Genomic DNA, 11,431 nt, shown 5'->3' with positions numbered 1-11,431 from the left:
ATCTCCTGACTTGTGCCTGTCCACAACTTTAACCCAGAGATCTTTTGACAGTGCCTTGCTGCCCATAGTTGATTGTTTGTTTCAGTTACACTACCAAGGACTGAAAGGCTCCAGGAAATCTCTTTTCATGCTGAGCTAATCAAAATGACCACAGCTGATCACAGTTGAAAGTCAAATGGCTTTGTGTGCCATCGAGAAGGTGATTAGCTACACCTGTTTGAGTTTACAAGTCATTTTTAGGATGGGGGTGCTTCTTTTTCCAACTCAGTGATTCTGTTTTTTCATTTATTTATTTTTTTTTTCTGACACGTTGGTCTTATATCTTTTACTTGGATATTATAAGTAAATACAGCTGGATAAAACAAAAACTGTGTCCGTCTTCATTTCAGGATGCAAAGCAACTAAGGCTGCGTTTACACTGCGTCCCATTATAAGTCTTAATGCACAGATCCGATCTTTTGACCATATCCGATTTTTTGGCACGTCTGTTTACATTCACTTTAGACACGACTGGTATCCGATATCTCTGTTTACATTAATTCCCACCCAAAATGATTGTCTGCAGTGATCGCTTTACTATGCACATGGTAGACCCTCGGGTTTTAAATGGCCGTGCTATTAAAATTATTTATATAATTCAAGTATTATTATTTGCCAGCATGGACAATGGCTGTCATGGATGTTTTGCAGCACAAAATCTGACTGAACGGATAAAGACCGGAAAATAACGGTAATTTTTGACTATTTTATCTACAGCTCGTTAGAGGTAGAATTCTTTCGTGAAATAAAGATGATATTTATTGAAATGAATTCGAATTAAGGAGAGAGAGAGAGAGAGAACGCATGCACGCAAGTTATCCCCTCATTGCGGAGAAATATATGTAGCTTTTAGCTGTTGTATTTTCAAAATTCATGGGGCGGGGGTTGAAAACCAGCTCCTGTGCAATTTCTTACCTATAAAAAGTTTCCATCTCAATAAAATGCAAGCGCATACAGCACGCCGGCATTAAAACGCCATTAAAAATCTTTATGAGCAAACGTGTCGCCCTCGCATTTGGAGTTCTGTGGAGAATCGGATATGTACGTTTAGATGTAGGTCGGATGTCCAGATATCAGATGTGTATCCGATTAAAATCCACATTTGGAAGTGGCTCAGATCGGATGCAAAAAAAAATCAGCTCTCGTGCGGGTTTTTGTGTTTACACGTGTGCAACAAATTCCGATCTGTGTCAGATGTGAGCGAAAGATCGGATTTTTTGTGCCAGTGTAGACGCAGCCAAAATCTGATTATTTTAAAGGGGGGTGATTCTTTTCTACACCCACTGTATATCATGATGATAATGATGATGCATCATCCATTATATTAGGGGAACTAAATGGAAACATTTGTTAATTTCTTTTTATTGCACAACATTAAAAATCATGAGAGTGGCCCATCTTGTCCCACTACCTCGGGCAAAAATACCCCTTGCATAAACCTATCCTAACTGTCATCTGGTTTTAAAAGAATATAAAAAAATATATCTTGGTGTACTTTATAATCTTTTTTTTTTTTTTACATTAAAAGGGTGTCATTAATGTGAAATGCTGAATCAAATTTTCCATTTGAATTAGTTAATTCATTATTCAATTCAGTAATTAAATAAGGGCACCAAGTGAGCTGCCATTGATGTTCTCTCAAAAAAATGACATGACATTTCTGGAGTGTCTATAAACAAGAAACCTATATAATTTTATTTTGTTTCGGCAAAATTCATCCAGCCTTGAGATGTGAAAATATTCAAGGCTGGTAGTCTGGCACTAATTTCTAATATTTCTAAAAATGTTAATGTTTTGATTTGCTAAAACTGGTTAAAATCACTTATAATACCAACAGCACTTTAATATAATGCACATGGCCATGACTGCTAATCATCAATGGCTCAGTTTTCTGAGGAGGCGAAAGGAAATGAGACCAGCTTGCAGATGACCTCATATCCTGCCACACAAAATAATAGTTTTTCTAGGTTTTAGGGGTTTGGACTTCAAGAACAAAATCCTCCCAAGTGTCCAATTTAGTAGGAACGTGAAATAAAATACATAATAACAATCTTCAGTGAATTTAAAATTGAATATTAGTGAGAACGTCCAATCTGAACTTTGAGGAAGCGCTCTGCGTTCTCTTTTGTAGTGTTTGTAGTCATTTGGTACAACGCAGGCATGAAAACTTTCCAATTCTGTAACTGAATGGAACTGAACTGTTTGATGTCAGTGTTTTTTGGGGAGTTTGAGAGTGAATTTAACAGCTTCAGTGTGTGATGTCTGCCTCATTACGCACATCTGTGTATTTGATCAGTCTGTTCTCATATCTTCAATTCACAGAGTGGCTGGATGACCTGAAAAAAATCACTTTATTTTTGGCAGACGTAATTTTTGGGCTGAGCAGAAAAATGAAACGCAATAAGTGCTGGATTTAAACTGCCAATGGCTCATCTGGTCAGATCAGTAGAGATTTTTTCAACATTTTGTTGAATGAATTGTGTGTGTGTTCTTGAATTCATGCAGTGGCGTTTGTGGAATGTTGTGTTTTGTTTTCTGGTAGTGGAATTGGCTGACATTTATTCCAGAGCAGTTAATACCATGCAAATGCTGATTACATTTTTTATTTAGAAGTTAATACTTTATGTGGTAAGTATACAAATATCAGTGTACAAGTAGTATACTTGTAAGTTTACTATTTCAATACTCCTTGGGACTAAATTGGCCCACTTTCTAGTATATAAAAGTATACTTTTAAGCATACTTTAAGTATAACAGTAGTAAACTTTGAGTACACAACTAGTTTACATCAAAATGTTTAGTTTGTACTGCAACTATACTAAAAGTGAACATAGGTATACTGATAGTTTACTAATTAAATACGTGTAGTAGCATTTTTAGTACACTTTGAAGTATAGTCTCAGTAAAGTACTAGTTTAGTAGTTTTATACTGCAAGTATACTCGTAAGTTTTCTTTTAGTGAACTTTACATCATACTTTAAGTATACTACTATGTCCCTATTTAGGTATTCATTTGTATATATTTTGTTACATGAATATCTGAACATACAAAACATCAAAAGAACAGGGTATCTGCTTGTAAACAAAAACATTTTATTCTAGCTTCATGCATTCTTTTTTAAACACTTGAAAGTGGATAAGTTTCATAAATAAAAAATAAAGAAATAAACACAATTTTGAACAAAAAGCTGAAAAAAGACTAAGAATTGGATTTAGAATGATAATCAAAACATAGATAGAGTCGATCAACACCCAAAAGCTTGACAGTCATTATTACCTCTTCATTGGTCGACATTTTATTCCATAATGTTACACAGTTTTGATGCTGTTTTATGTCTGATGATCGTGCTAGATTACATGTGGAAGCATCTGTTGTTTCGGTTTCTTCTTCACTTGTGTTTTTTGGAAATTCTGTACAGAAGATGTGTACTACCACCCCCTACCGTATAACAATGAAAACACGGATTCTATGAGCACAATTATAGCTAAAATATATTTAGACTTTTTCTAAGTATAAGTCAAGTATACTTAAATGTCATTTTAAGTATATTTCTGAGAAGTACATAAAGCCCATTTCTGAGAAGTACATACAAAGTAGACTAAAAGTATACTTTCCTATTTTTAGTTTAAAAGAAGTATACTAATAGCACACTTGAATAAACTTCTTTTTCGTAAGGGATCATCCATCCATAATATTACAAAGGCCTAAGGCTGATGATACACGGGGCAACTTTTTGAGCAATGTGTATGTTGCCATCTATGGGCAACCAGGTGAGACACAGGGCCCGCGACCGATCTAAAGTATCCAGATAGAAATTTGTTACCCATTCTCAATAGGAAAAGTGTGTATCATCAGACTTAAATACTTTATTCTAAGGGTATGAACATTTCTATACCATTTCACCCAGTGACATTTTTCTCTGTAATTGTTTTAAAGGGTCATGAAGTTTGTCTTCAGAGACAGAAAAAAACCCTGTGGGGAAATCGGTTACTGTTGGCACACAAACCTTTTTAGTCATACAGAAGTGATGATGCGATATGAATGATGAATATGCGATCCAAGTTGCGATAAAACTTTAAGGGGTCTTAAATTAATATGATTTCAATCACTTGCGTTAAATAGTCTTTAGTTACAAAAAAGTAACTAAACAAATCAAACTCAGAAAACAATATGTAAGGAGTGCATTTTTTAAAAATATGTTTAATATTTGACATTTTAGACTTTTTAATAACAATAATAATAACAATAATACGGGACTTGTCTTTTAACTTATGAAAAATGTAGTGTTTCTGTGTGAACAGCATATCTGACAGATTGACAGATTTGATTGCAAAATGAATTGCTGTGGACTGTTGGCCACTAATAAGTGTAGCGTCTCGACCAATCTGACACACTAATTTTTATTTGATTTAACAAATCAATTATTCATTAGATTAACAAATCGTCACAGTCCCCTCACTCAATAAACTGGATGCCAGGATTTCTGCTGAACACCATCCCCCCTTTGGTCACCATGACAACTAATCATGATATCACTGGTTTGATGACCCCCCAGGAATGTGAGTAGGATAACCCACTCTTTGTCCCTATAGGAGAGGCAGAGCAGAAATGGACTTTTCTACTAATTAATTCATAGGAAAACCTTTCTTTGAATGAACACACATATCCTTCAGGTCATTGGGTATATTATTGTCATCGTGTATTTTGTCTTTGATATTTTTAGACTATTTTAGTATGCTTGTCTTATATAATACAATAACAAAAACAATCAAAATATTTTTCTGGTAACACTTTACAATAAGGTTCATTAGTTAACTACATTAGTTAACATGAACTAATAATGAACTGCACGTATACAGCGTTTATTAATCTTTGTTAATGTTAATTTCAACATTTACTAATACATTATTAAAATCTTGTTAACATTAGTTAATGCACTGTGAACTAACATTAACATCTGTATTTTTATTAACTAACGTTAGCGTAGATTAGTAAATACAGTAACAAATGTATTGCTCATGGTTAGTTCATGTTAGTTAATATATTAACTAATGTTTAACTAATGAACCTTATTGTAAAGTGTTACCATTTTTCTTTTAAAGGCACTTTGGTGATGTCTATTCAATGCTTTAATCTGCATAAATTGAAATAATTCAGTAATTTAATTCAGACCTCTTTTGAGGTCTTGGTATATGTTAATTATGTATGCAATTATAATTATTTGATTAATTTCAGCTAAATTTGATTTGAAAATGTTCTGCTTTTAAACCCTCCAGAAACCATTGCCTGATAAACGTCCATTGTAAGTGCATTACTGGAACCAGTTTTTACAAACTGAGGCCCGAGTCAAAGTTAGTTTCTCTGATAATCAACAGTATGTCACAAATTATGTATTGTGATAGAGCTTAGCTTGTTTTGAACCCAGAATATTCCTTTTAAATGTCTTTAAAACTTTTGAAACAGAGCTATGTGCTGTATTTTGAGAGAATTAAGTCTGATCTTCATGAAAATCAGATTTTCATTCCTGACTGTTCCTGAGGCAACAACATCTTGAACATTTCTAGGATCTGGTTAGACATTTCATCACTGTGTGTCTAGTTTTTTTTTTTGCTTTGTCCTCTTCCATTTCATGATGATTTGAGTTACAACAAAGTCTTCTGAAGGTGGTTTGTGAATGGTTTACTGAATTGTGGAAGAGCGTGCATGCTGTTCATTTCACAGCGAGTTCTTCCCCTCATCTGGTCTCTAACGCTTGCTCATTCTCTTACGACACGTTCTTTAAACCACTCTCTGGTTTTGCGCTAAATGCTACACTCTTTTCAATACACACAATAATGGAGTTCCAGGAAGTGGTGGGGGTGGAGAGAATGAATGAGGGACAGTTTGTGTAACCTCTGTCTTTCTGTCAGTCTGTCCGCAGGCGTATTTATGACGACTTCCCCGTTACACAATTCCCTTTCTGTAAACATACAGTGTCAATACATTTGAGAATATAAGAACATCTCCTGTATTTAAAATGTTTTTGGACTTGAAATGTGTTTTTTTCCCCAACCAGAATCATATTGGAAGTGTGTCCAAATGAGATGTCCAGTGTAGGTAAACATATGTTACATGTCTGTATGATGGCAGGCTGGTCAGAATATGCACATTTTTGTTTATGGACAGCATTTTTGTTGTGGTGGACCAGAAAACATTTCTACTTTATTTTTTTATTTTTTGGTTGCTGCAATCATTCAGTTTTTACCATATGTTGAAAGTTTTGATGTGTTTTATGGCATTCCTAGGTATTTGGAAGGAAAACCTTATTCTGTAAGACCCCTATTAACCTCTATAATTACATGTTTCAGAAAAGCAGATGAAACTGCATATTTTTCCGTCTCTCTCTCTCTCTCTCTCTCTCTCTTTCACATAAAATACTGTATATAAAATATAAAATACTAATCAAACTTTTACAATAGCATTAAGACATTAAAGAATTGTACACTCAAAAATGAAAATTCATAAAAACTTTTTTGACATTTTCAGTCAGTATTTTTTTTTGTCCCCCACCCCACCAAAACCAAATGGACATCAATGGTAACCAAAACAGTTTGTTTACCAACATTCTTAAAAAATAAGAAAGTCATACAGGTTTGGAATGACATGAGTGTAAGTAAATGATGATATAATTTTCATTTTTTGGTGAACAATCTCTTAAACAAGATATATGATTTGATGATTTCACTGAAAATATCAAGCTGAGGTTACATTTTATTTGATTAGCATGTGTTTTCATTTTCATATACACATCTTGATTGCTCAGCTAGTTACAGGTTTTGGCCCCTGTCTGGTCAAGATTTACTGCAGGATATTGAATATGTGTTTCAGTATGACTCCCCTTGGATTGCGGGCTCATTAGGCTCAAGTCATCCTCTCCCTGTGCGTTCTCTTAATTTCACTTACTCATTCATATTTCAGTGCCTCATAATTAATAGCCTCATCCTGTCAGAGCTCATTAACGGTGACATGATAGTGTTTAATTATGAGCTCAGTCAGCCCTTACATTCCACCCTGTCACATAGTTAATAGGAAGTTAAGTTTAATCTGGAGACAGATCTCTCTTTGTCTCAGTAATCGCCACTAAATCCCTCTTTTTTTTGTCTATTCCTGGGTCTTTTTCTTTTTTCTTTTTCTTTTTCTCAAGTGTTTGGCTGGCTAGCATGGTTACACTGACAGTATTATTACACTAGATAGTCTGAAATATATTCAAAACCAAAACGGCAATTAGAAAAATATTTATATTAATAAGGATTAACCTAACATGTTTAGGTTAATCCATCAGTTCCATATTTGAGGACCACATCAAATTAGGCTGGTCCTCTCGCCAAACCAGTAATGTATTCAGTGTTTGCACTAACAACAATCTCTGAAGAAATCTGGTATACTTTTTGTTTGTTTGCATTTTGTACTTGAAAGAAGTGGAAAATAGCTTCTGTTTGTGAGCTGGCTTTGAAGAGAATTACAGGAATTACCAGAAGTTACACTAGACATTGACAAAGATGCTGTGTAATACTGGAAATTGTCATTTTTATGTCTACATTTCATGTGACCAAAGAGTGTTTTCTTGCAGGAATTCCCTCAATGATTAAAAAATCTTTATTTACCCATTATTTACTCAAAATGTTATTTGATCTGTTCCTATTCAAAAGTTTGGGGTTGATAATATTTTTATGTTTTTGAAAGAAATCTCTTATTAAAAGTCTCAAAAGGCTGCATTTATTTGATCAAAAATACACTAAGAACAGTATTATATCCTTTCCTATTTCCTATTTTAATAGATTTTAAATTTTAATTTATTCCCGTGATGCTAAAGCTGAATTTTCAGCAGCCCTTGCTCCATCCTTCAGTGTCACTTGACTCTTCGGGAATCATTATGCTCATATATCAATATGCTGATTTGGTGCTCAAGAAACATTTCTTTTTATTATCAAGGTAGAAAGTAAGTTGTGCTGCTTAATATATATGGTGAAAAGAACAGCATTTATTTGAAATTTAAAAAAATTGTAACAATATACTTTACTGTCATTTACTGTTTGCAAACATTTGAATAGTATTGTATTTTTTTGCTTTTACAGGCCATTTTGACGAACATGAATGACATTTTGCTTTTTTGAAGATTATTGTTGAATAATAACTTGAATGTCTCTCTTTTTTTCTCACTCAAAGTCCTTAGTAGACTTGAGAAATAGTGCAAAAGTCATTTTGTCTACCTTAATGGTGCTCTTTGTCCTTTTCGATGGAGGACTTTTAAAAAGGACCCATCGAAAAGGACAAAGAGCACCATTAAAGTAGACAAAATGACTTTTTCTCGAGTCTACTAAGGACTTTGAGTGAGAAAAAAAGAGACATTCAAGTTATTATTCAACAATAATCTTCAAAATGCAATCTTCAAAAAAGCAAAATGTCATTCACATTTGTCAAAATGGCCTGTAATGGCCGGTTATTTCCCAAATATTCATGATTTTTAAAATCGCCATACAATTTGACCAGCCCATGCAGGTTATTGTATGAACGGCAGATTGACAGTATAAAACAAAATTGGAGAGCGTTATTTGTAAGCTATATTCCTAAAGTTTATGCAGCTCTGCCGAAAGTGAATGTAAAGTGGTAGAAGATGCTCTCAATGGAGTAGAAAGATATTTTTAGCTAGTGTTAGAACTATGGGAGGTGAGAGGAGGATGTTTAGAGTTTAAATCTAATCTAGAGCATCAGTTTAAAGGCTTTCACTGTGGCCTGTGTTTGACAAGATCCATTTAGACTGACAGTCAACATCTGGAAAAGGTTGCCTTTTTTCCCTATACAGCGTGTTATGTAAACTCTTTTTATACATGAATAAACAATTGTGTAACTTATATAAAAAAGGAAACAATGCAGAGAAAATATGTTATTAAATATTTATTTTACTATTCATTTGTATGCTTTTTGCTCTCGTTCTCTTTAAGGTGGTGCTGTGGGCCAGGGCGCTACACTCTTAAAAATAAAGGTGCTTCACGATGCCATAGAAGAACCTTTTTGTCTAACATTTTGAGAACCTCTCTCTCTCCATCACATGACTAAATATTTTGTTAAATACAGCTGCCTGTGATTGAGATATGCACATGAGAAAAGTTATAGGGCCATTCTCTGTCATATCAACCCAATCTCAGAAGGTTACCAGGCTAAAGTGTTTGATTCTGTTAATTTTTTTTCTGAAGAAAGGCAAACACTAACAGTGATTAAAGCCAAAACATTAAATGCCATGGATGGATATTTACTGAGTTATCCACTATTTTGTAGAGGGGGGTCAAAATGACAATTTTCACTTGAGAGTTGAGCCAAATTACAGGGGAGAAAATGACTTTATAAAGATGGCAGCATCATTATGTTATTTTTTCACTGAGATTAGTAGGTATATTAGTAAACTCTGTTGACTTTAACAATCCTTGTTGCATTATGTTCAAAAATGGGCACATGGGAAAATGGGCACTTTTTGCATTTTTTTTTATAACTAAAAGAGTTTGCATGACTGTGTCTCAACATGATTTTAGATTCTGATTCGTAACAGACTTTTCTTTTGGTATCTTCGTTTTTAATGTTATATGGTAGGGTCTCAGCGATATGGGGATCTCAATGTGTCTCCATGTGCAAATTGTTGAATTTTACCCATTTTCAATGCTCGAAAACTAAATGTAGGTCACTGTGCGTATATCTGACTTTCTTCTTTATTCATGTATTTGATGTCTTTTGATGTCTTTCACCAGAACCTCTAGTTGTGTTGATATTTTTTAATTACTGTTTTTTTAAATAATTGTAAAAAGATTAGTGTTTGGAAAATGTTTATAGTTCAGACTGTATGCATATGGTTTTTTGGGCAGGTGCAGTAACTTATTATTTCTGTTATAATGGAGATTATTACATTTCCTGCTGAGTGTCAATATGCAATGTGATGTGAGTCTCTTGGCCCCTCTCCTCTCTGTTGTTGCTTTATTGCAGAGGCAATACTAAGGGTTGTGCTCATTTGTATTTAACATCTTTCTCTTGGCAATGGGCCACAAACTCTGGCAAAGTAAAGCTATAATGGTGCACAATAACCACAGACAACATGATTCATTTCACTGCTGGTAGAGTAAGTATTCTCTACAACATTTTAAATGATAAACAACATTCAGTTCATCGAGTCCTTGGCTCTGTTTCTAGTATGTATTTTTTTATTATTATTGCAACAGTGTAAGCTATTTACTCAGAATCCATAAATCTACTCGTTGCACCATGTTCTGGTCTATTACGTTCTCTTGGCCGCATCCTCTGCTGTGCCATTTGACTTGGACACACTGACCAGTTTTTCCCATGTAAACCTTGCAGTTTAGGAGATGGATGCACGTATGGACAGCTCTACCGTCTGAATCGTCAAGAAAGCCCAACACAATTAAGCCCGAAATATCTCTCACAGATTCTGCTCTGCTGGAAGTACAGACAAGTTATCAAGTGCCCAGTATGCAACTGTCTGGATGGCCAGGATCATCTATCATTGCCTTCCCAGATATGTCAGCATGCCGTCTCTGATGTGTCAACCTGACCTTACAAATGCACTTTTATTTTAAAAATAAATGTAATCTTCTCTTGCCCCTTTCTGCTAAAGATCCGATTGGTGAAAGTGACTAACCTTGGTCTTAGCCACTGAGGCAATATTACAGTGTCTGCATTATGAAAATGTATTCTGAAATATTATGTGGTTGGCTCATACTGTCAATTGCTTGGGTCCCCAGGGCTGCATCCCAAAAGAACACTGAGGACGGTGCTGTGGTCCGCAGAGGAGCCAGGCAGGGTGGGAGCTGCTCAGTACTTCCAACAGCATAAAGTACACTTCCTTATCATACTAACACTATTATGTTCTGTTGGATGATTTAGAACAAGTGTGTCGAACATGCAAACCGTGGGAAGATTTGAAGAAAAAAAAAAAGTTAATGTAATTATGTTAATTAAGTTAATTTAAATATATTGGAATGCTAATTCATAATGTTCTATTTTCAGCTGCAGCAGGACAGATAAACTCAAACTTTAATTTGCTGTGTTGCAAGTAGTTCACAACTTACAGCTAAAAAATCACTGATTGAATTACATGTGAAGAAAAGTAATAAGTAATAAATGAGTGAATCTTTTCCATGGTTCCACTGAATAATTGTTTGAAATTAAAAGAATTGTTAAATGCATTGCATTAATATTCATTTGATTTATTTGATTGAAATCAGTTTTACAATTCATTTTCCTTTTTTAGTCTAAGTTTGTTAATGGTCGCTTTCAGATGGATTATTGTTAGTTAGTTAGTTGTCCAGCCAAGAGCAGTAAGTGGTTTTCCTTTTTGTCAGTGTAATT

At 34.3% G+C, this 11,431-nt stretch overlaps 1 pseudogene; it reads left to right on the top strand.

The window, feature by feature from the left end:
- LOC107564864 (carboxypeptidase Q-like) overlaps nt 1-11,139 on the top strand; it is a 58,231-nt pseudogene extending 47,092 nt beyond the window's left edge.
- The last annotated feature ends 292 nt before the right edge of the window (nt 11,140-11,431 follow it).

Source organism: Sinocyclocheilus grahami, unplaced genomic scaffold (genome assembly GCF_001515645.1).
Source record: "Sinocyclocheilus grahami isolate Dianchi unplaced genomic scaffold, SAMN03320097.WGS_v1.1 scaffold967.1, whole genome shotgun sequence".
Taxonomy (NCBI): Eukaryota; Metazoa; Chordata; class Actinopteri; order Cypriniformes; family Cyprinidae; genus Sinocyclocheilus; species Sinocyclocheilus grahami.
The sequence above is the reverse complement of the archived record's forward strand: the minus strand, read 5'-3'. Positions and strand labels throughout refer to the sequence as shown.